Here is a 25,674-nt window from a genome sequence, read left to right on the forward strand (position 1 = left end):
CCTTGTCTGTTCCGATTGAGAGTTCTCCAAGGCAGGGACTGTCACTCTGTTTCCATGCAGCACCTGGTGCAATTGGGGCTTGGTCTCGGCCAGGGTCTGTGCAGCACCTGGCAGGACGGGTGGAGACCTCTAGCTGGTACCATAACAATAAGGCTGGTTCCTAACGTGCAATCCAATCACTCCCGTAGCCTCCAATGCTAAGAGTAGCTTCTCCTGGAGGAAATCAGGACATTAGCCCATCAAATTGCTGGCTAGCCTGTAGCTGCATCGCTGGATTAGGGACGAAGGGCAGGATTCAGTTAGCACAGAGCCAGCTGCCTCTAGGGAATGGAAAAGCCTCTTCTCAAGGATATTGATCTGAGAATGAACTAGGGAGCAGACAGCTGGGGCTCTGAGCTGCCCAAGATTGCCTGTGGGGATGGGGACAGGCTGGCTCTAGCTACTGCAATTAACAAGGGGGGAGCAAAGGAACCCTGGAAGTGGGGCTTGAGGAAAGGATGCAAAGGCTTAGAAATCACTTCTAAAATCATGGGGGGCTGTCCTGAAGGAGTCTGGGGTCCTGGAGGGGAGAGGGGGCAGGGGAGTTAGAGTGGGCGGGGCGGGGGGGTGGTCGAGTCAGGGCTCCTGGGTTCTGTTCTTGAGGAGGCGAAGGGAGTGGGCCTGCGCCAGCTCATCATACTTGGAAGTGGCTGGGCAGAGTTCAAACGGTTGTAAATCAATAGCAATTCTGAGGACAAATAAAAGTGAGTTAAAGGGCTCTGGGTGCCCCTCCCTCCGACCTTGGTGAGGATGTGTCAGCGCCAGCTGAATCACAAACCGGGCAGCCATGGAGGGGCTAGGGGGAGCCACTCTCCTCCACAGACCTGGGGATAGGACACAGCAGTTTCAGCCTCTTCTGCTCTACGCACTAGACCCCACCCTCCCCAGAGCTGGGACTAGAACCCAGGAGTCCTGGCTGCTCCCTAACCCACATGCATACAGAGAAATTGAAGGAGCATGGTTAGGAACCCTTATGTGATGCAGCAGCTTAAATACTTAACTGAGTATCACTCCAGCGCCTCAGCCCCTGCTATCTGATCCCAGCCCTGAGCTCCCCTCCCCTCACAGCCATCCCAAAGCTCCTCAGTCCCAACACACAGACCTCCTGCTCCAGACACTAGCATGCCCTCCCTACCGCCGGGTGTGCCATTGTGAATCCGTGCAATGCCCATGCTCTGCATCAGCCAGGGCCTCCTGACAGCTGGCTGCCACTCTCCAAGTCACTGTTGTTGCAGGGGCCCAGCCCCACAGGGAGAGCCCCGGGGCCCAGCTGTTTCAGTACTGTCTGTGAGCATGAACATCAGGCCACAACACAAGGGCCTGGAGCAGCCGAGCAACCTTCAGCAGCCAGCCCGCTCCATGCATGGACATGCCACAGCTAATGAGGTACAGGGGGACCCCCAGGTAGGGGGGTGGGAATGGGGATAGACGGCTGGGTAGAGTGGGGTGTATATGTAGGTCACGTTGGGTCCATAGTGCTTTCCTTCTCTGACTCCATTTTCTAACGAAAGATCGGATGTTTTAATAACCCCCTTTTGAACTGTATCCCCCCAACCCCCCCCCAATTAATGAAGCCAACAGGTTCAACTCACGTTTGGGTGCTCCGGAGTCCCAGCCAGCAGTGCGGGCTCTGTGGTCCTCCTGCTCAGGACGCCTGGGTCTGTGGCAGGTGAGGGGGTGAGGAGCAGCAGCACGACATAGCCTGGCTCCAGGGAGAGGGTAAGCTGGGGGCGACAGCAGCTGGGCAAGCCATGTAATGGGTGGATCTCACGGGCTCAGCTGGACGGGCTCTCTGGGCTGGTAACTGTAGAGGGAGGGAAAGGGTTAATCTGGGTATAGCATCAATATTAGCAGCTGTCTCAGTGCGGTAGCAGCTTTCCCACAGCAGCCCTCAAACAGCGTAACAAGGGAGATCTGTCCTCCCTGTTTTATAGCGCGGGATGCTGAGGCAGAGGGACCAGACTTGCCCAGGATAGAACCCAGGAGTCCGGAGTCCCTACTCCCACCTGCTGTAACCACTAGACCCCACTCCCCTTTCAGAGCTGGGAATAGGACCCAGGAGTCCTGACTCTAAATCCGGCTGCTCTAACCCCCTAGACCCAACTCCCTTTCCAAGGCTGGGACTAGAACCCCTAGTCTTGATGTCTCTGTCGTCACACACACCCCTCTATCTACCCAGTTACCCCGGCTTCCGGGAAGCAGAGAGAGGCAGCCCGAAACAGGGGATGCAGACTCCGGAGGGGTAGCTGAGCTCAGAGCTGTCTGACCACGCTCCCTGCAGTGCCAGCGCAGGTACCACTCCGTGTGCCACCCAGGACCCTCCCCACTGACCTCCTTCTGAGGGAATTCCTGGGGTCTCACCATGCAGATGCTTTGCGACGACTGTGACCCCCCTCCTGCAGAGGAGTGTGATCGAGACCCCCAGTCTGGGGCACTCTGCTGTACTCAGTGCCCCACAGCACCTTGTGCCTCGGGATGCTGGCTTCCTCCTCCGCTCCTGCCAGGGGCTGGTGTGCACAGCGGGAGCTCGGAGCCATTGTCCAGGGCGGCTGTGCTCTGGCAGCAGGGGGAGGCTGGGGCTGATGCAAACAGTGCCCTGTGCCACTGGCCGCCTGCGTGGAGCCCTGTGCTCTGCGGCATTGAGTTCAGGACACGCATTGGTTTCTGATGGAGGCGAGGGGCACGATGACAATTAGCAGCCACATGGGGAGGGGGCCTCTGGTTGGGGACGCCATTGGGAGCTGCAGCAAGAACTTGCAGAGCACTGGAGGGGCATTTTCCCTCCGTCTCCTTTCCCCCGGCCGGCTCTTTGGCTATCCTCGCCAACTGCCCCCTGTAAATCAGTTGCGATGCAAGGGAGCCAGCCTGTGCTTTGGATCCTTTTATCCAGTGCCCTGAGACAGGCCGCTGGGGGCCTCTCAAGTCCTGCAGTCATTTGCCACACGGGACGGGAACCGAAGAGGAGTGAGTGTCATGATTGCAGTAGATTGTAGCCGGGGTCGGGAGGTGGGGCTGCAGTGCAGCTGGGGTAAATAAAAGATGAGAACAAGAGAAATGCACGTGCCATTTTTTGCAGGGATGTCAAACAGGAAGGGCGAATAGAAAATTGGGCCCTGTTCAGGTGTGTGTATGTATTTGCAGATGTACGGCTGTATGCATACATGTGTGCCTCCATCTGCATATGTGTTTGCATACGTATGTATCTGTGCATATGTGTATTTGCAGACATGTGTGTGCATGCATTTACATACACGTGTGCATGCATTTGCATATGTGTGTACATGTATGGGGGTGTGTATTTGCATACTTACCTGTGTGATCATGCACATACCAGTGTCTATGCATATCTCTATCCGTGCCCTCCCACATGCCTTTAATTTATATACCAAATCTATCTGCAGTCACCCTCAGTGCGCCCTGGGCAGCCTCCTTAGCTTGCTTGCTAACTGCAGTTTGACAGCTAACCCACTGTCTCCCTCCTTCAGCGTCCTGCTGAGCTCGCTGTCTCAGAGCTGGGATGGGCCCGGGAGTTGAGGGGACTGGCTGCACTGTCTGTAATAATTGCATTGTTAGGCCAACGAGATTCCTCGTTCAGCTGTCTAATCCTGTGCCTTTATTAAACCTGATTGCCGGCTCGACAGCTGTGGGGGAATGAGATGGCGCGTCAGCAGCAGAGTCGGGTGCCCACAAGTTGGCATGCGTGAGCCGAAAGACTTATCGCCTCAAGAGAAGGGGAGAAATTGGCACACACTGACCTCTGCCCCCCGCCAATAGCAGCCCCAGATACCCTCCCCGCCCACAGGGCAGATTCTATTCCCCACACTGTTGGAGGAGAAATTTGAGCATTGCTTTTCTCCCTCCAGGAGCATATGATTCATCCTCAAGCCTTTGAGAATTCAGGAGATCGGCAGAGAAATCAGGAGATCTTTTAATAAAAAGTGTAACCAGTGCTGGGGTTCGCTGTAACTCAGCTTCTGGATTTCCTGCAGCCTTTTAGGGTTTCCCAATTTTCCCAGCATGTCCTAAGCTAGAAAACATGACTCTCTTGTCATCACATGACTCTAAGAGAGGGTGATTTAAGTGGAAATGATGAATGTCGCAGTAGACTCTTGGGAGGTGGGCGACGCTGTGAGATTTGTCTGGATTCTTAAAATGAGGTAGCACTGCTCTTGTGCACCATTTTAAGGCCAAATTCTGCTCCTGTTGAGACCAGTGTAAATCAGGGTGAGTCACTGAACTGGCCTCAGTTATGTAGAAGCAGGGCTCGCTCTGTCTAGATCACTTAAGGTGGCTTCCATGTTGAATTTAATCTCTAGGGCTGAGAGTTTGTTTGTAATAGCAGAAGTATGGAACAGAACCCCAGCTGGTGTACAGTGGCATTGCACTAGCGTGTAAAAGAGCTATGGCTTCATTGGAGTCAGCTGGGCCAAAACCCCAGCTGATGTAAATCAGTGTCACTACATTGGAATCTAAATGGGACTGGTACTTTGGGGTGGTCTGCAGCAATTGTTTATACAGGGATCCCTTGCCTGGTGCTGAGATGAAGCTGCCCCTGGGGTGGAATGAAAGGCAGATCTTGTATCCAAGTGGAACTGCAGGAGGAGTTTAAGAAATGGCCAAAGCTGAAACTGGAGCCTAAAATTGAGTTTAACACCACAAATCTTGGGGAAAGTGCCCTGGGATCTCCCTCCCTCCCCTCCTACACACCCATTCATCCACCTACCAGCATAAAGTACAGGATTGTTCAGCTTAGAAAGGAGACCAATTTGATGGGACAAGGTACAAGTCTGTACAATACTGACCGGTCTAGAGAAGGAACTTCTGGTCTCCCTGTCTCACAAGGGGAGTTTCCATGAATTTGGAGGGTGGCCATGTCTAAAGCAATCAAAGGAAGTGCTTTGTTCACTTGACATGTAATAGCAGGTGGAACTCACTGCCACTGGATGTTGTTGAAGCCAAGAATTTAACAAGCTCCAAAGAGGGGTTGGATGTTGGTATGGATAATGAGAATATCCAAAGCTAAAGCAGCGGATCTAACAAAGATTTCAGATGGGAGATAAATTCTTGTACTTCATGGTTTAAATCAGTCTCTGACTAATTAGGGGTTAGGATTGGGCCTTTATGGGGGATAGATTACCCCTCATCTGCCTGTTGGGTTATCACATGTTCTTCTTTTATTGGCCACTACTGGAAATGGGTTATAGGAACAAATGGACCAGTGTGTGGTAATTCTTATGGTGGACACAGTTCTCAGAAAGCAGCCAGCTCTAAGCAGAACCCTTCCCCCATGGACACCTGCTGTGATGAACACACACAGGGAAGGTTTTGTGGAGTTGATCTCAAATTTAGAGCTGGGTGAATAACTATTTTTTGGTTCGCTAGTAATTCTGAAAAATCACGGGGGGGGGGTGGGAAATTCGTTTCAGGTCAAACAAGATGGTTTGTTTCTAATGTTTTAAAACATTTTTTTGATCAGATGGAAGGAAATTTCAAAACAGTCATTGGGAATTGAAAAATGGAAACTTTCAATTACTTGGGAGTTTTCTGACTGAAACAATTGGGTGATATCACCGCAAATTCCCAAAACATTTCAGTCGACCCCAAATCTGCATTTTTGCGCTGGAAAAAAAGTTTCAGTTAACAAATTTCAGCCACCACCACAAGCCAGTGCTCTCTGCCTGCTTACATCTCGACAGATTGGCCTGTGCCCCGTCTCACACACCACCGGGGTCCCCCTCTTGCTGCAAGGACCCATTGGCACTTGAACCCAGGACAGAGGTGGGAGCCAGGACTCCTGGCGTCAACGCAAGGAAGAAACAGAGCCCTCTTCTCATTAGCATCGAATCTCTCCTCCTTGGGCTGGCCCAGGTGGGGGAGGGGTGAGGGGGTGTTTGCTTCGGTGGCTAACTGGAACATGAGCTTTCCTCGGATAGAGGGGAGGTGCAGGGAGGAGGAGATAGATCAGCGTGAAGGAAGGGCAAAGAGGTAGCAAAGTCAGTGTATGCGGCATCAATTTCGGCTGACAGCTAGCAATTACGGCAGGTGATAGCCAGATTACTCCAAATGCATTTATTACAGGGCCCGGGGAGCACAGGGGACTTATTTACTGGCAAATCCATACTCATTACAGGGCTTTGGCCTTGGCTGGCCGCAGAATTGCTCAAGTGAAACAAATAATTATCAAAGTCCTTCCACGGCCCAGTGCTTGGGGGTGGGGAAGGTGGGGAGCAGGGTAGTGGCGTCTATTTTTTCTTTTCTATATTCCAGCCTACCCTACCTTTCTTCTATATTCTCATCTATCTGTTTGTCTATGTGTGTATCCATCCATCTTCTATCTCCATGCACATCTATCTTTCTGTCCTCCCCCCACCTTCCTCATAACGTAAGCTACAGCAAACTAGGGTCACTTTACTTCTACGTACAGCATCCTCACTGGATATACTGTACTTATGGGCTTTAACATCCCGCTTTATTGACTTTTTCTTAAATTTCCTACAGTGTCCCCTGTAGACTAGCCTATCGTGTGGACACATTTATATCACTACCAATGTGATCAGGCAGTGCAGCCTAGTGGATAGAGCACTGGACTGGGACTCAGGTGACCTGGGTTCTGTCCCAGCTCTGCCCCTGGCCTGCCGGGTAAATGTGGGCGTCTCTTTCCTGCTCTTTTCCCTTCTGTAAAATGGAGCTCATGATCCTGACCTGCCTTGAGAGCTAGGAATGAAGAGAGCTAGGGATTGTGATCAATGTGGACTTGTGTGTAGACAAAAATTATTCCTCTATACCACTATGGATCAAATGTACAAGGCACCTTTATATCAGTATAACTGCGCCCACACTAGGCTGTGTAATAATGTAACTACACAGGTAACAAATGATAGCCCTAGCCCATGGAGTGGGTCAGCATGGGTTATGCCTAATGGAGTTGTAGGAGACATGATGACTGCACAGACAGCAGAAGACTTTACCATTAACAGCTGATTTCCCTGCTTGTCCTGATGCCCTCTTAACTGGAAGTTTTTGGTGTGGTTAATTACATCCTCTGTGCCACCTTCCCCTTTGAGAATTCAGAGCACATTGATTCCTCCCTTTTCCCCAGCTTGTGATGGGCAGTGAAATAGTTAACAAGAGAGGCATAAAGTAGCAGCACTGAGCCTCTGAGTTAACCCCTGTGGAAATGAACATGGCAGTTCTTCCCCTTGGAGAGACTGGCTCAGGCTCTCTGCAGACTCAGGCCGTGTCGCTGCGTCAGTTACACTCGGGGCAGCTCCTTCTTCTCAGATTGGCTGGCTCAGGCTCTCTGCAGACTCAGGCAGTCGGTTATGTTCTGGTCACGTTTTGAAGCATTTCTTCACAACCGCAACAGCTGGAGACTCACGGCTGGTTTTAAATGAAAGCTGTGGCTCTGCAGTACGTCCTGGTGGTATTTTCACCTCCCAACAAGGCTAGTCCTATGGACAGGGATGCCCCACACTTTGGAACACTCTGGAGTACAATACTATTGGCAGTCAGTAAGGCTCTGCTCCCCCTAGAACAGCTGTAACATCTGATCTGCAGGCACGTTCCCCTGGCCCGGTGCTGAGGAGCCACCTAATAGCCCATGATCAATATTACCTTGTAGAGGGGAGCTGTCAGTTTAATTGAAATGTGGCCACGGGGTTTGGCAGCGTGGCTTCCCGTCCGTCTGCCCGCTGGGCCGGTGCTTGGCACCGGCTCCACAATGTTCATCTTAAATATTCATTCACTTGACAGAACACTAATTAAACAAAGTAAGGTGCATTATTACTTGATTAAATTTTTTATTGGCACTTTAATTGGTCTGTTAGTCACCCCGTGGGGAGCTGAGAGGAACCCCATGAGCTACAGGCTAACAGAGCAGCTGGGATACAGGATATGATCCACAGCTAATGTGCATGGGGGGGACTGTTTCGGAGGGGCCCAATGGTAGCCCCCCCCCCATACACACACACTGAAATTGACACAAGGTAATAATGCTTCCTTCGATTGCAGAGCTGCTATCCCAGCCCTGGGCTTACCCGGCTCTCACACATCTCTGGCTCTGTACAAACACAGAACAACGAGACAGTCCCTGCCCCAGAGAGCTGCCAATCTAAGGATAAGACAAGAGACAACAGCTGGCTACAGCCAGACCGGGGAGGGAGCACAAAGAAACAATGAGACAATCCCGGTCAGTGTGATGGGCAGTGGGCTCAGCCCACCAGCAGCCAAACTGCTGTCAAGGCTTTTGTAGACGTCAGGGCAGAAGAGAGTTTTAAGGAGGGCGTTGAAGGGGGACTGTGAGGTGGCGCTGCGGGGGCTTATGGGCAGTTCCTCCGGCATGTGATATAACAAGTGGGCGATGGAGGCCAGCATCACAGGCCGATTGGAAGTGGGAGTCAAACGAGAGATGGCAGATGGGTGGGACTAGGCCATGGAGGGTAGACAAGTAGCTTCTATTTGAGGAAGAAGGGGAAGCACTGCTTTTAACCGCGAGATCGCACTCCTCTCTTATGGCTGAGAGGAGTGCGATCTCGCAGTTAACCCAACCACACAGGAACCAGGAGTCCTGACTTCCTTCCCCACTGCTCTACTCCACTAGACTCCACTCCTCTCCTAGAGCTGGGGATGGAACCCAGGAGTCCTGGTTCCTGTGTGGTTGGGTTTCCTGTTCCCAGTGCTCAGAGGCTCATTCCATTGAATTTTTAATATGATCATAAAATAACAATCAGTACCATCCAGGCAAGGGAAGTAGCCACTTATCCCTCCTGTCTCCCAGTCACCTTCCCCTCAGCCTGCTGCTCCCAGTCTAGGCCAGCTCTGTATTGCAATCCCACCACTCCCCTGAGTCTATTTACTGTCTCTTTACACCCACCTGGGTGTGGCAGTTTTGTCCCAAATCCCTGCTGTTCTGAAAAGAGATTTATTTAATTATTGTGTACGATTTGGATTGCGGTAGCAACTAGGATCCCCAGGAGCTCAGACCAGGAAGGAGCCTGTGGTGCCAGGTGCTGTACAAACACCGAACAAAAAGACAGGCCCCTGCCCCTGCTTCCATGCAGCCCTTATTCCATCCCAACCTAGTGGTTGTCCCCTGCAGAAGGGATAACAGTCCTGCTATCGCTGCCAGCTGATGGCATTCCTGAAGGAGCAGCATTCAGATCCTGCTGGTGACAGATGATAGGGGTTTGTAAAAGACACAAGTGGTGCATGCTGTATGGAACTCAGCCATGGGGCCTGACTTTGGGGCGACTGCCTATGGTCCTTAGTGGCTCTCAAGATAATGCCACTGCTATGCAGTGTGGCTGATGTACTGCAGGGTGTAGTACTGCCTCCTGCCACTAGTGGGGGCTGGTTCGCCTGGAGCGCTGCACTGCAGCCAGTCGGGGGGAGGCGCCAGCTGCCACAAGGTGCAGCACCACCTGCTGCCACAAGGTGGGATTCTGGTCTTTGGAGCACATGGGGTACAGGGGGGAGAAGGCCCAGAAATGAGAAGCTAGCACAACTCAGCCCTACAGAGGCAGGGTCCGGGGCTGTCTGCACATGGTCCCTGCTACCTCTGCCATCCTGACACTCTGTCTGTGAACCGGCCTGGGCCCTAAAGCCACCACCATCAATGGAGCTTCAATCTCAGATGGTGCCTGTAGGTCCTGTGATAATATCATGAATATCGCAGAAAGTCTGAGAGTGACACACTTTGCTTTGGCATCTGAAAGCTTTATTGAATCTGATGAGAGCTACAGCATTTGCGCCCTCAGTGCCCTAACATTCTGAATCCAGGCCCCCCCAAAATCCTGAGATTTTGTGTAAAAAATTATGAGAGTTTATTTAAAAAATTGTACATATTGGTTTGGGATTTTTAAATTGCTTCTGTTCTTTTGAGCATCTAGAGGTCACCTTGCCAAGCTCTTTCCTGCATGTGTGGGGCGGAGAGGCAGGCTGGACAGTTAGGACACTGGCTTGGGACTCAGGACGGCAGGGTTCAAATCCCTGCTTCACCACATACTCCCTATATGACCTTGGACAAGTCATTTGGTTTCACTAGGGGTTAGGTGCCTAAATATCTGTGACAATCTGTGCCTTGGTTTCCCCATCTGAATGGGGATGACAGCACTGCTTGCCTCACAGGGGGATTTTGAGGCTAAATAACTTAAAGTTTCACAGTGCCCAGATACAATGGTGATGGGGGTACCTAAGGCAGGGGGCTAGATTTTGACATTATTTGTTTTTCAAGTCAAGATTTCCATGACTCCAGCAGCTGGGACTTTACGAAAAAAGTCGCCAGCTATAAGCACTTGGATGTAGCATTTCTGAGCTGTGCACTGGCTTCACCCTGAGCTGCAAGTTGCAAGCTATGGCTGGGAGATGGGCGGTGGTGCTCCATCCTCCCTCATTGGGATGGGCATAGGCTAGAGAGATTTATCTGACCGACGGAGACTTGGGCAGAGAGAGCGTGGCTCTTAAGTGGCAATTTGTTCCCATAATAAGCCAGCAGCGAGGTTAATGTAGGCAGCATAAATGGTGAAAGATGTTTGCTAGAAGCAGAGGGAAAGCACAGCATGGGGCTCATGAGTGCTGGGCCTTTTAAAAAGGAAACAATTCCCAAACGCCCGCGCAAAGAAGCAGCAGGACTGATTGTTTCCAGCAGGGGGCAGTCACACACACATTCTTCCTACTGAATCCTTCGCTCTGTCCATCTCCCTCCGTTCAGGGCACCCTTGCCACATTATACAGCCCACTGCACCATGCTAGGGACACAGCAGCGGAGCAGGTCTGAGAGAGAGAGACACTGCAGTAGTGACTGGAACACATTGTACATTCAGCTGGCTCTGGCAGAAAAGACTGCATTAGAAGCAGCACAGTAGTGAGTCAGGCAGATAGCTACATACATACATGGGGCTCTGTCATAGCTTGCCCACGTCCAAGGCTCCCCTGCAGTTTGTGACAGTCACTTGCATGTGGAAATCGGGTGCCAGGTGTAACAGATCTGGATAGCCGTGTTTCACACACACACTCTGCACTGCTGTAAGTGGCCACACCAGGAGTCTGGCAGCAGGGAATCATCTTAGCTGAGATTCGAAGCTGGGGGGAAGTGGCTGCGTCAAATTCAACCACCTCCTCCTTCTGCCAGAGAGGCCTCTGAAATTAGGCATTGGTATGGGGAAAGATTATGCCGCAATTAGTGTGTGTGCAGGAGGAGGCAGGGCCCGGCTTATGAGGGATCCACAGCCGGACCCTGGTTCCACCTCGCCTCTGTCCCAGTGCAACCAGTTACATCATTGCAAAGTGAGTGTGCAGACCAGAACGGGGGAATGCTCAGTTTGCACTGCTGTAAGCAACCCCACAAGGAGCAGTGCAAGTGGGAACTAATGATTGTGTTTACACTAGCTGGGGATCTGGCCCACTGACTCCAGTGCAGCTATGGCTGATTTACACCAACTGAGGATCTGGCCCCATTGACTTTAATGGCGCTATGGCTGATTTACACCAACTGAGGATCTGGCCCTATTGACTCCAGCAGAGCTATGGCTGAATTACCCCGGTTGGGGTCTGGCCCAGGGACTCCAGCGCAGCTACGGCTGAATTACCCCGGCTGGGGTCTGGCCCAGTGACTCCAGCGCAGCTACGGCTGAATTACCCCGGCTGGGGTCTGGCCCAGTGACTCCAGCGCAGCTACGGCTGAATTACCCCGGTTGGGGTCTGGCCCAGGGACTCCAGCGCAGCTACGGCTGAATTACCCCGGCTGGGGTCTGGCCCAGTGACTCCAGCGCAGCTACGGCTGATTTACCCCGGCTGGGGTCTGGCCCAGTGACTCCAGCGCAGCTACGGCTGAATTACCCGAGTTGGCGATCTATCCCCGTGGCTCCATTTACATCCGAGGGAACTGGGAGGTCAGATCACAATATGGATTCATCTCCTGGCAGCTGGGTCTGTAACGTGATGAGTGGTAGCTCTTAAGGGACGCGTCAGTTTCCCTGGCTCTGTGGTTGATAAAGAGGCATCAGGTGTATCCTTACAATTGGCTGACGTGTGGCTTTGCTAGGCTCTTAGGTTGGGAGAGGAGATTACAGCTACTTTTCTCCTTGCATGAGCATCAGGAAATGTTTAACCCCTGAAACTTACATCAGGCACCTCGGGTCCTCAGCTGGCTTCCTGCCTGGAAAGGAACCATTTGGAATTGGGAGGGCAGCGTTTCATTGGACCACAATGCAGGGACAGATTAAGGCATAGAGGCTCCGGAACTCAGTTCCTGGAGTCATTTTATGACAGCAGAATTTCAGCTTTCATTAAAAAATAAGAAGCAGCAGATGACGGCTGTAGCCCTAGTAGTTGTGGAAAAAAGCTTGAAAATGTAGCCTGCACAATGGTGCCTGCCTGAGTCTGCAGAGAGCCTGAGACGATCACTCTGAGAGGGGAAGGTGCTGTAGGAATTAGTTGTGGGTGGGTCTAGTGATTAAAGTGCAAACAGGGGACTGGGAGCCAGGACTCCGGGGCTCTGTCCCCAGGTCTGGGTGGAGAGCAGAGCCCAGTGGGCTAGAGCAAGGGGCTGGAAGTCAAGACTCCTGGGGTCAGTTCACAGCTCTGCCACTGACCACCTGTGTGACTTGGAAGTCACTTCCCCTGTCGGTGCCTCTGTTTCCCCTCCCACCCTTTGTCTATTCAGACTGTGAGCTCTTTGTCTCTCACTGTGTGTCTGTGCAGCACCTGGCACAACCAGGCCCTGATCTCAGCTGGGATCTGTGCAGCACCTGGCACAACGAGGGCTCTGATCTTGGTCAGGGTCTGTGCAGCCCCTAGCACAGCTGGCCACCAATCACATCAAGATCTGTACAATGACTGGCACAATGGAGGCCCTGATCTCAGTGGGTTCTACGGTTGATTTCCATCTTAGGTGATATCCTTGCGTAACAAATTCCCCTCTGGTTTTAAACACAGGTTTGCTTTTAAAGGGGCTAGGTCTGAGCCCTCCAGTGGAAGCGGGGGGCATGGCTTTGCAATGACAGTGTTTTTCCAAAAGGCATGTCCCTGTGCCCCACTCTGCACCCCTGGGACTCCTGCCCCGTGCATGGGAACAGGTAACTAGCTGCCCTAGGAGACCCCATCTGTTGCGCATCATTGCAGTTCCTCAGGAGTGGATGTTGCTGGCCTAGCTGGCTCTCTGGTTTCTCCCTATGGTCCCTGCCCCATGGGGGACGTAAGTGCAGGGCAAGAAGAAATGGGAAAACAAACTGCGTGCTACGCTGCCGGTTTCCAGGAGTCAAGGGGACAGCACTGGTGAGGGGGGAATCTGGTGTTATAACTCCCCCATGCAGCTCTGCTGGTGCCCCTGAAACCTGACCACACACCCCTTGCTGTTCCAGCCCTGGGCTCCCCGCCCTACTCTGTCACTGCCCCTCAAACCCAACACACAGCCCCTGCTGTTCCATCCATAGGCTTCCCCAGGCCCTGCTCTAACCACTAGACCCCACTCCCCTCCCAGAGATAGGACTAGACCCCAGAAGTCTTGACTCCAAACCCCCATTCTAACCACTAAACTACCTTGTCTGTGTATATTATGAGCTCTGCGGGGCAGGGTCTTTCTCCTGCTGAGGGTGAAATGTTGGCCCGACTGAAGTTCATGGCAGGATTCCCATTGATTTCAAGGGGGCCAGGATTTCACCTTACGTGTCTGTTCTACCCCAATGGGGCCTGATCTCAGCCAAGGGCATCTAGACACTACCATAATTCCCATAGTAAAAGGACCAGCTTGGCGGGGGGTGGGGAGGCAGGAGTGAAGGACCAATTTGTTGGGGGAGTAGACAGCATGCCAAGCCAGTGTGGGTTCTAGATACTGCCATAATGCCCATAATAAAAGCACCACTGTGCCAACCTGCATGGCTTCTAGATGTGATAGTAATACCCATAATAACAGGACCAGGTCACTGGAGCAATAAATGGTATGCTAGGTACTACCATAATACTCATAATAAAAGAACAGTAGACTGTACGTCCAGCAGTGTGTGCATGGGGGGGGGCATGTCTAGATGTTACCATAATAAACACAATATTAGGACAGACGTGCTGGGGTAACACCACTACTGTAATATCCATAATAAAAGGGCCAGTGCAATAGGACAACAGAGAATGTTCCAAGCCCAGTGGGTGCTAGACGCTACCATAGGCCCAGAGTAAAAGAAGCAATTTGCCAGTCTGCATGGCATCTTGATATTCCTAATATAAGGCCCAACAGATAAGGCAGTAGACCAGGGGTGGCCAACCTGGGGCTCCGGAGCCACGTGCGGCTCTTCAGAAGTTAATATGCGGCTCCTTGTCTCGGCACCGACTTTCCAAAGTGCCGGGGGGTGCTCACTGCTCAACCCCTGCCTCTGCCACAGGCCTGCCCCTGTTCCACCCCTTCCTGTCCCCTCCCCTGAGCCTGCCATGCCCTCGCTCCTTCCCCCTCCCTCCCAGAGCCTCCTGCATGCCACAAAACAACTGATCGGGAGGTGCAGGGAGGGAGGGGGGAGGCGCTGATCGGCAGGGCTGCCGGTGGGTGGGAGGCGCTGGGAGAGCTGATGGGGAGCTGCTGACGTATTACTGTGGCTCTTTGGGAATGTACATTGGTAAACTCTGGCTCCGTCTCAGGCTCAGGTTGGCCACCCCTGCAATAGACGGTCTCCCAACCCATGTGTTCACATTGTCTGAACTTCCAAGGCGCGGCATCTGCTCTTGTCAGCAGAGTTGACACAGCTTAATCCTAATGGAAACAATTAGGAGGCAGATGAGTGTCCTGTGGGCTTTGCAGTAAATATCTTTCCTTCAGCCCCCACCCTGTCACCACGCCCGTAGCCCAGATGGCTGTAATTCTGTTCCCTGGCCTGACAGCCAGAGCCTGTCCTCGGTGTGATCAAATTCTTTGCCATGGAGCTGTATTCCTCTTGCATTGCCCTCGAATCACCCCCTCCCACTGACTAATGGGACCGTGTCCCCATCTTTGCCAGAGACAACTAGCAAATGGCTTCGGCATGCTCTGGGGGCTTGGAAACTGACCGTGCTTCCAGTTAGAGTGGGGCAAAGTTAATGACCCCCACACCCTGCGTTAGCAAGCGCCGTGAAATGCAGGAGGTGGCACGTAGGGAAACTGACAAGGAAAAACTCAACTGGGTTCATGCTGGTGAACTTGAGAGTCTTTTCCAATCAACCTGCCAGGAAGTCTGGGCCCAGCGGGAATTCCGTGTCCGCCACGCCGGACCTGGCACAAGATGAGTTGTGTGTTCGGGTGAATAACAATGATGTGGAAAGCTACGGAACGAGCCCCTGAGAATACACTTCTTCTAGTATGACAGTGCTGCCTGACTGAGATACCAGGGACCTATTGGGCCAGGTGCTGCACAGACCCTGACCAAGGTCAGGTCCCCACTGTGCCAAGTGTTGCACAGACCCTGACTGAGACAATAGTCCCCATTGTGCCAGGTGCTGGACAGACCACAACCAAGATCAGACCATATAGTGCTAGGCATTGCATAGTCCTGGTCCAAGATCAGAACCCCCCATCATACTGGGTACCGCATAGTCCCCACCTGGGAGTGCAGCCCCGTTGTGCTGGGTGCTGCACAGACACACAATGGAAGAGAATCGCTGCCCCAAAGAACTCACAGGTTATGTAGAAAAAGGAGGATCGTTACCCCATTTTATAGCTGGGGAAATTGAGGCACAGATAGATTAATTTTCTAGAGTTCGGAACATTTAGTGTCCATCTGTCCATCCATCCCCATACATAATCTCTATCTAATCTGTCTGTCCATCCCATACGCATCCCTCTATTTGTACACCTCTTCCCCCGCCATCATCTATCACTTCCAAACGTACGCACTCTGTTTAGTTTACTCATTTATGCCACCCCATCACAGTTAATGGTTCTCATAATCAATCATTAATGGCAATATGGCTCAAAGAAGGAAAGACACAATCTCCAGTCCCTGCACCCTACACACATGCGCCTATCACAGAAATACTCTGCCCTGTATCATTAGCTCCCAGGGAGCAGCTGCTGATCTCATTAGCACTTGAGTTTGTCACTCGGATATTTAACAGATGCCTGATTTCATTAGATCCTGCATATTTTAGGGGGTCTGATTCTGCTGGCGGGGCATGTGGTTTGCCGCTATCAGGGTGTGGTCTGGAGGTGCCATGTTGTAGCTCAGAACTAGTGAGCATAAGAACTGGTGTAAATCCAGAATAACTCCTTTGGGCCAGATCCTCAGCTGGTGTGAATCAACATTGATCCCCTGATGGCAGTGCACCAACAACTGATTTACACCAGCTGGGGATCTGACCCCATTGACTCCAATGGAGACATGCCGATTTAAACCAGCTGGGGATCTTGTCACACTGACTTTACCATATTGCTTGGATTAGCCCAGGGATGGGTCAGGCCAGCAATTGAATTAAATTTATCCGAGGTCCGTCTAAGGGGCAGGAGAGTGGCATGAGCTAAACTGATTATACTCATTAATCCTCCAGGCCATCTGATAAGATGAAACTGATCATGAAGAAACTTTGTCTTAACACAGTAGCTGGGGAAGATCAGCAAGCTGGGGCTGCATCTGCAGTTGCAAAGGGGTTTCTAAAATTGTTTATTTAGCACCATGACATACCCACTTTGTCTCCAGCCCATGCTAGTCCCTCTTGGCTCAGTGCAGATCTGAGCATCGTTACGAGAGAATGAGCTCCCCAAGCCCTGGTTGTTAGCCCTTTATGATGTGAAAGTTTGTGGCTTCACTCAGTGCTGAGATGCAGCCACCTCTGGGGTATGGCAGCTCTTTATACAAGGATCTTTCCCCCAGTGCTAAGACATGGCTGCCTGTGGGGGCCAGTTATATAGGGATCTCTTTCCCCATGCCCACCCCAGAGGCAGCTTCATCTCAGCATCAAACAATCCTTGGATAAACAGCCCCCATACCCACCCCAGAGGTGGCTGCATCTCAGTGCTGTATGTATGTAGGTCTGTGCTTGTCTGTAGGTCTGTGCTTGTCTATCTGTGTATCTTTGGGCAGTGTGTGTGTGTAGGTCTCTGCATGTCTTTGCGTGTATCTTTGGGCAGTGTGTGTGTGTGTAGGACTCTGCATGTCTGTGTGTATATCTTTGGGCAGTGTGTGTGTGTGTGTGTAGGTCTCTGCATGTCTGTGTGTGTCTTTGGGAATGCGGGTCTGTGGCCTGTCTCTGTGGGTGTGGTTAGCAATCTGCAGGACCCTGCAGGAGTTGCTCCTGGAGGAAGAGCCCTGTTTGCTGTGGATGGCCTGCTCCAGGCAGAGTCTTTGATAATATTTAATATGAGGCAGAAAAGCCCCCGCGCTGTCAGTGTGAATCAAAGAACGTGCTGAGTGCTCAGCGCTGGGACTTCACAGAGAGAATCAGGCTGTCGCTCCCAAGCCCTACACCAACCCTTCCTTCTCTGCCTCCCCTGTCCCAACCCTGATCCGACCCCATAACCTTACCTACTGCCCATCCCAGCCCGCACCGACCCCCCGCCTTACCTACCGCCCATCCCAGCCTCGCTCCAATCCCCCACCTTACCTACCGCCCATCCCAGCCTGCACTGACGCCCCAGTTTACCTACCACTCCAATGCCAGTCAGCCCTGTCCCCCTCCTTTGTGCCCTGACCTTGCCACTTCTCCTGGGCACCTCCCTACCCTGGCGTGCCTGTGGCTGGCTCTGCTTTCACTGCCCTACCCGGTGACCTTTTGCCAGCAGGGATGTGGCTGGCTTGTGGCTTTGTTAATTATGTGCCGACTCCTGCTCTGTAAATTTCACTCCGGGTGAGCACCAGTCGTGGGGAGAGTATAAATTAGTTGCTCAGACAGTGCCAGGGATGCAGGAGCCAATGGAGCTGGGGAAGGAAGTGGGTGCCTGTGCCAGGTGTGCATTGGCTTGGCTGCTGCAAAGGAGCCAGGCTGGGAGCTAGTGGGTGCAAGAGGAAAACCAGAACGGGTGCTGGAGCACATGAGTCCCGGAGGAAGGGTCCTGGCAATGAGGAAGGCAGGACTTGTGGTTAGGGCACTGTGTGGGTATCAGGAGGGGTGCATTCAATTCCTGCCACACCACTGTCTCCTTGAGGGAGTCACTTATCCTTGGGCACCGCTCACTCTGGCTCCTTGGAAAATCCCCAACCTGAATCCTTCCCAGGCCCTTTCTCCCTGCTGTGAACAGGAGGAAAACCATCCTTCTCTTGTCTGTTTGGAGTGAGAGGTCTTTGGGTCAGGGACTGTCTCTGACCGTGGGTCTGCACAGCTCCTGGCACAAAGGGACTGAGACCAGGGCCCTCGTTGTGCCAGGCACTACACAGACCCCGACTGAGATCAGGGCCCCATTTTTTCAGGTGCTGCACAGACCCTGATTGAGATCAAAGCCCCATTCTGCCAGGTGCTGCACAAACCCAACTGAGATCAGAGCCCCATTGTGCCAGGCGCTGCACACACATACAGTGAGAGACAATCCCTGCCCCGAAGAGCTTTCATAATATACAGACAAAAGAAGGATCATTCTCCCCATTTTACAGATGGTGAAACGGAGGTGCAGAGAGATGCAGTGACTTGCCCAAGGGCACATAGTGAGGCAGTAGCAGAGCTGTGAATAGATCCCAGAACTCCTGTGTTCTCAGCCCTAACCCAGCCACTCTCCATCCTAGTCTGCTTGCAATGCAGGCTGCTGGTTTTTTGGCTTAGCTCCTGTCTCTGCTTCCCAGAACACCACTCGACCTTTGCAGGGACTTTGCGGCTGTAAGCAGAGACCGTAGACGGTGAGCGCCTCCGGGGGCACCATAAGGGAATCCCCCAGAACTGATTGCCCTAGCAAAACTGAATCCCTTCGCTCAGGCTGCAGAGCTGGGTCTGGCAGACGTTGCTAACTGGGCCAAATGCACAATGTAATAGTGCGGAGAAGGAAGGTGTTGCACAAACCACCTTGTCAGTTAGCAACTCGGCTCCTGACACCCAAATTGCAGCCTTGTTCCAGGAACGGGGTCGTCTGTCAAAGGAAGTGCAAATTTAGTTGCAGCAGACAGCCCTTAGCTTGATCCCTCCCTGCCCGCCCTTCCCCCGAGACGTACACAACATGTAATAAAGCACAATAGCTCACGACGTGTCGCTTAATGAGTGAGAAGTATAACAAAAACTCCAGGGGTGAGGACCAGGCTGTAACTCAATAAGCAACATAAATAAATCAATAACCCTTTTGATTCATTTCGTTATTAGTCACATGACTGCAATGCCCTGAGATCAGGGTCTGGAGCGTCAGGCACTGCACAGACCCCAACTGAGATCAGGCACTGCACAGTCACACAGTGAGATCAAGGCCCCCAGAGCAGGTGCACTGCCTGGGACAATGCAGCCGGGGTCTGTGCAGTGCCTGGTACAACAGGGTCCCTGGCCTCAGCCGGGGTCTGTGCAGCGCCTGGCACAACAGGGGCCCGGCCTCACTTGGGGTCTGTGCAGCGCCTGGCACAACAGGGTGGGTCCCTGGCCTCAGTCAGGGTCTGTGCAGTGCCTGGCACAAGAGGGGCCCGGCCTCAGCCGGGGTCTGTGCAGTGCCTGATACAATGGGTCCCTGGCCAAGGGTGGCAGGTTTGTAGAAATTTTGGTGGTGCCCAGAACCCGCACCCACCCAAACTCCGCCCCACACCTGCCTAAGGCTCTGGGAGGGAGTTAGGGTGGGGGGAAGAGGTCTGGGGTGCAGGCCCTGGGCTGGGGATTAGGGTGCAGGAGGGGTGCAGGCTCTGGGAGGGAATTTGGGAGGGGGAGGGGGTCTGGGGTGCAGGCTCTGGGATGGAGTTTGGGTGCTGGGTGCAGGCTCCAGGCTGGGGCAGGGGGTGGGGGTGCAGGAGGGGATGAGGGGTGCAGGCTCTGAGACAGAGTTTGGGTGTAGGCTCTGGGCTGGAGCAAGGGGTGGGGGTGCAGGAGGGGTGCAGGCTCTGGGAGGGAGTTGGGGGCAGAAGGGGGTGTGTGGGAAGGGGGAGGGGCTGCAGGCTCTGAGAGGGAGTTTGGGGATAGGAGGGGGTGCAGGGGTGAGGGCTGTGGGGCTGAGGATGAGAGGTTTGGGGTGGGGAGGGGGCTCACACATCCTGGGGCAGAGGATTAGGCTGCGGGGGGATGAGGGCTCCGGCTAGGGGTGGGGTTGAGGGGCTTGGGGAGGCTCAGGGCTAGGGCAGAAGGGCAGGGTAAGGGCAGCCTGCCCTGCCATTAGTGAATGGGGGGCACTAGGACCCTGCGGCAGCAGTTGATGTGGGGAGCTGGTGGAGCTGAGCTGCAGGCTCTGGGGCCAGGGGAGGTGAGTGGGGGCAGCAAGTGGGGGCTGGGGGACACTTGGGGGAGGTGGGGGGGGCGGCAGGCGGGGCCGGGAGAGAGACCCGGCCCCAAACATTGGTGGATCCGGGCCCCCAGGCCCTGAATATTGCTGGAGTCCGGGCACCACGAGTGTATATAACTCGCTGCCCCTGTCCCTGGCCTCAGTCAGGGTCTGTGCAGCGCCTGGCACAACAGGGGCCCGGCCTCAGTCGGGGTCTGTGCAGTGCCTGGTACAATGGGTCCCTGGCCTCATTCGGGGTCTGTGCAGCGCCTGGCACAATGGGGCTCTGGCTTCCATCAGGGTCTGCGCAGTGCCTTGTACAAAGGGCCTCCATCTTGGCTGGGGCCTCTCGATGCCATAGTAATACACAGAATAATTAGCAGTGTGTGTAAAATGCTGCATGCTCCTTCCCAGCGAGCCCTAGGGAGCGGCAGGCCTCGCCTGTATTGCCCCTGGCGGCCGTGGGGAGCTGTCGAAATAACAACCTTCCAGAAGCACAAGGCAGATGCACGGCACACTGGGAATTAGAGCAAACAGTGTTTAAAAACCCCAGCAACCTGAAAAACACGCAGAAGGGGAATAATCATAGTCATAATGACTCGCAGCACTTCTGAGGCTTAACATCTCCCAGGTGCTGAGCAGCCCTTTACCAACTGGCAGCTGCCCTGCACTGCCCTCCACATGCTCCTAGCACTCTTAGCTCTGCATTTAGACAAGGACTCCAAGCTAATCTCATGCTTCAGGGCCACAGCCAGTCACCTAATAGGGTCAGGAAGGAATTTTGCTCCCAATGCACAAGTGGCCAGCTGTATCTGGGGTGGGTTTTTTCCTCCCACTTCCCTCTGAAGCATCAGGGATTGGCCACAGCTGGAGATGGGACACTGGGTGGGATGGGCCAGGCTCTGAGCTGGTCCAGGGAATCCTCTCTCTAGCTGCCTGGCAGATAGCTGGACCCTAAGGACCTGGGCAAGGCCTGACGGCCGGATTAGAGGCTGAGAAGGAATTTTCCCCTGAGCAGATTGGCAGGGACCTGGGGGGGGTTTACCTCCTTCTGCAGCATGGGGTATGGGTCACCTGCTGGGATCCCCTGGGCATGGCTCATCTCAGCAACTTGGTCTCTGCCTGAGACTCACAGAAGCTTAGTCTCCTGAGGACTGAAATGCTTTGCTCTCACTGAAGTCACTGGGCTCAATACAGGCGTCAGGGGGTGATATTCTTCAGCCTCTGCTATGCAGGAGCTCAGACTCGATGATCTCATGGGCCCTTTTGGTCTTGTAATCCATGGGCCTGTGACTGCCCTCTAGAAACAACACCCCGCTGCGGCCTGACTGCTGGCCAGGGCTCTCACCGCTCGGCACACGCGGACGCTGCTCTCCAGCTGCGTATTTGCGGTGCTGTTTCTCACCAGCAGGGCCAAGTGCTGCTCCCTGTGCCATTTCCAATCCATCACCCCTCCCGGGGTTGCAGGCGGGCAGAGTGAAGCTGCTAATGAGCCTCTAGTGCAGCTCCTTGCAAAAAGTGACACGTCAGGAGGAGTCAAAAATAAATAAATAAATAAAGGGCTCGGGGAGAGCTGAACTTGTTAATTAGCGGCAGGAAGGCGTCGGGGATCAGGGTATTAGCATGGCAGGCATGTCCCACACAGCCAGCCAAGCTTTTCGAGGCAAGGCTCTTAGAGACAGCAGCTTTTAACTCCTGGGGGTGTCCGGCCGTGACCCTGGCAGGCTGTGAACTGGCAGCATTACCTGGTGCTGCAGTGGGAGAGGGACACAGGATTCCTGCTGCTGCTGAGGGGAGCTTGTGGAGACAGCCAGATGGGTGTGGAGTGGGGATGGAGAGAAGGGGGGGGAGGGTGTATGGGGATAGATGGAGGTGGGAGGTGTGCGGACCAGATAGAGGTGGGGGTACAGAGAGAGGGCAGGAGAGAGAAAGAGTGTGGGGCTAAGTAGAGGGGAGATGTGGGGATAGATGGGGATGTGTAGGGATAGATAGATAAGTTTAGATAGGGTGTGACGATAGGTAGAGGGGGTACATAAGGATAGATGGATGTGGGGATATGAAGATAGAAATATGCAAGGATATGGGGATATCTAGAGGAGTGTGTGGGGATATACAGAGGTGGGGTGTGGGGATTGCTAGAGGGGTGTGTGGGGATAGAGCTGGGGTGTGGGGATAGCTAGAGGGGTGTGTGGAGATAGCTAGAGGTGAGATATGGGGATTGCTAGAGGGGTGTGTGGAGATAGCTAGAGGTGAGATATGGGGATTGCTAGAGGGGTGTGTGTGGATAGCTAGAGTAGTGTGTGGATAGAGGTGGGGTGTGGGGATATCTAGAGAGGGCCTGTGGGGATAAATAGAGGTGGGGTGTGGGGATAAATAGAGGGGGCCTGTGGAGATAAATAGAAGTGGGGTGTGGGGATAGCTAGAGGTGGCGTGTGGGGATAGCTGGGGGGGGGTGGGGATGGATAGAGGTGGGGTGTAGGTCACCCCAGAACTGCACTGTTTCTTGCACCTTCCAGTTAAGCAGCTGGGACTGGGCACTGTGGAAGAGGGACACTGAGCCAGGGGCCACAGGCCAGGCTGGTGAGTCTTGTATTCTTACGAGTAGCATCTGCTCTAAACCCCATAAAAGGGCTGTAGCCATTAGAAAAGCCAAAATCTGTGGGGCAAGGACCGTTACTTGCTCTGGGTCTTAAGTAGCACCCAGCCCAATGGCCCCTGATCTCAGTCTGGGTCTGGACAGCACCCGGACCAATGAGCCCTGCTCTTGGTTGGGGTCTGTGGGTGCTACCACCATACTACCAGTAATGTGCATCCCATAATGGAACCCCCAATCTCTGTTGGGCCCTCCGAGGATTACCGTAATACTACTAACAAAGTAGGGCCTAGAGGTTAGAGCATGCGGCCTAGGAACCAGCACTCCTGGGTTCCATCCCCAGCTCTGGGAAGGGAGTGGGGTCTCCTGGTTAGAGCAGGGGGCTGGAAGCCCCAGTATATTGAATAAGCCAACAGGTGCTTGCTTTGAACAAGCAGAACAAAGCCATCCCGCCAACACCCCCCAGAGCCCAAGGGCACTTGGACCAGAGGCTGCGCTTTGTTCCATGCAGCTTTCGGGGTCTGGCGGGGGAAGAGACCTCCGTGTAGCCCCAGGGTGGGGAAGCTGGGGGGGATGGGAATGGCAGGGCGGTGCAGGAAGAGCCAAGCCCCTTGTGCTCCCTGCTACAATGGCCCCTTTGAGCTGGAGAATGACAGGATTCCATTATAGACCCTCTCCCCCTTTGCCAAGGAAGAGCTTTTCCTTTCCCACAGGAGCCCAGCTGCAGCGGCCGAGGCGTGCAGGGAGAAAGCACAAAGGGGCCCTGCTTCCTATCGCCCCCTCCCCGTCTGGTGGTAGGGACCTGGAACAATCCGGCTGGATGCTCCCCCCAGCTTGCTGAGCCCCCCATGCTGCTACTCAGATGTTGCCCCAAGGAGATCTTTTGTGCACTGCGTTATTGGCAAAGGGGATGCACGGGGGGGAAAGGGCCTTGCCTTGCTCTGCTTTGGTGAAGCCCAGACCCCAGGAAGACAGCAGCCCCTGAGGCGATGGGAACATTTTTTGCAGTGATGTAGCTGCACTAGTGCAGAGTTGTTGCACTGGTGTAAAAGGTGCTTTGCACCAAAGTGATTTGCTCTGAGTTTGTGGTGACATGTAGAAATGGGAGGGAGCTGCACTACTATAGCTGCTCTGGTGCAAACATGTTGCACTGGTGCAAAAAGTGGCATGCGCCAGTGCAGCCTGCAGCTCTTTCTAGTGAAATCTACATTCGCTGCCGCCCATTGCAACACTGCACAGGCCCCGGCTGAGATCAGGGTCCCATTGCGCCAGGCGCTGCACAGACCTCGACTGAGATCAGGGCCCTAGTTGTGCCGCACAGTAAGAGACAATCCATGCCCCAAAGAGCTCACAGCCTAAACAGAGAAAGGGTGGGAGGGGAAACTGAGACTTACAGAGAGGAGGGGATTTGCTCAAGTTCACACACAACTTCAGTGGCAGAGCTGGGAATGGAACCCAGGTGTCCTGAGTTCCAGCCCCAGGCCCATCTTCCAAGCACCAAGGAGCGGGAGTGGGGCCTGTGATTTGGCTGTTGCCCTCTCCTGTGCTGTTCTATCTCAGTGCAGGGTCGCGCTGACGATAGGGCTAGAAAATCCCTCTGCATCAAAAGCTTCCACCAAATGCAGACCTGTCAAATCCCCCCGTCCCCCAGCTACCCGGGCTGTTTCCTATTTCAGCCAGGCAGAGGGATCGGAAGGGCTGGCAAGGTTTGCCTCCCACCCGCCTCTCTCCCCACCCTTTGCGTCGCCGCCCCCTGCATCACCTTCCAGTGCCCCAGCCCTCCAGCCTCACTGCCACTGCGAGGAGCAGCAACCACAGTCAGCCTGCCAGGTCCATGCATGCCCTCTGTCTGTCCATCCATCCCTTCCCACATACACCCCTCCATCCATCCCCACGATGACCCTCTGTCTGTCCATCCATACCTCCTTATGCACACCCCTTCTTCCATGCCTCCATCCCACCCATGCACATCTATCCATCCATCCTTCCCCACACACACTCCATCAATATCTGTCCATCCTCCATTTATCCCCTACACAAACTCCACCAACCATCCATCCATCCACACACACACACTGCTCCAGACATTCATCCATTGGTCCATCCACCCCCCCCAAACACCTCCAGCCAGCCAGCCATCGCTACACCCACCCACTCATCCGACTGTCTCCATGCACCTCCTTCTATCCATCCATCCCTACACACCCTTCTTTGTATCCATCCATTCAAGCATCCATCTGTCGCCACACAGAGCCCTCCCTCCATCCATCCATGCCCACATCTGTCTGTCTGTCCCTACACACATCCATGCATCTTTCCCCAGACATGCACCCTTCTATCACACACATCCCTGCGTGTGCACGTTGGTGCCAGCATGGGGGATTCCTGTGTAGACTCTCTATGCAGAGGACGTGTGTTGAACATCTGACTTTTCAGGATAACTCTCCCCACGACCTCACGGCTGCCTTGAAGCTGGGTGTCAACATCCGGTCTTGACAGGGCTCAGAAATATCCCTGGGTCTCCCATCAGCAACAACAAATCCATCCCTAAACGGGCTAGACAGGATATCAGCTACTCCCCTTGAAGCTGTGGATAGAACCCAGGAGTCCTGACTATCAGCTCCTTGCCCTGCTCTAGCCACTAGACCCCACTCTTCCCCCAAGAACAAGAACCCAGGAATCCTCTCCCCCACACCACCACTAACCATTAAGACCCCACTAC

General features: G+C 53.6%; 2 protein-coding genes across 6 annotated transcripts in view; one reads left to right on the forward strand and one right to left on the reverse strand.

Annotated features, from left to right (window-relative positions):
* MACROD1 (mono-ADP ribosylhydrolase 1) overlaps positions 1-25,674 on the forward strand; it is a 184,083-nt gene that overhangs the window by 85,222 nt on the left and 73,187 nt on the right. The gene's annotated exons all lie outside the window — the stretch shown is intronic.
* The window catches only part of FLRT1 (fibronectin leucine rich transmembrane protein 1), an 85,621-nt gene that overhangs the window by 45,389 nt on the left and 14,558 nt on the right, over positions 1-25,674 (reverse strand). The window contains exon 2 of the mRNA XM_007070318.3: positions 1,632-1,843. The gene's annotated coding sequence lies outside the window, so the exon portion shown is untranslated. The remainder of the gene's footprint in view (positions 1-1,631; positions 1,844-25,674) is intronic.

Source organism: Chelonia mydas, chromosome 7 (genome assembly GCF_015237465.2).
Source record: "Chelonia mydas isolate rCheMyd1 chromosome 7, rCheMyd1.pri.v2, whole genome shotgun sequence".
Lineage (NCBI taxonomy): Eukaryota > Metazoa > Chordata > Testudines > Cheloniidae > Chelonia > Chelonia mydas.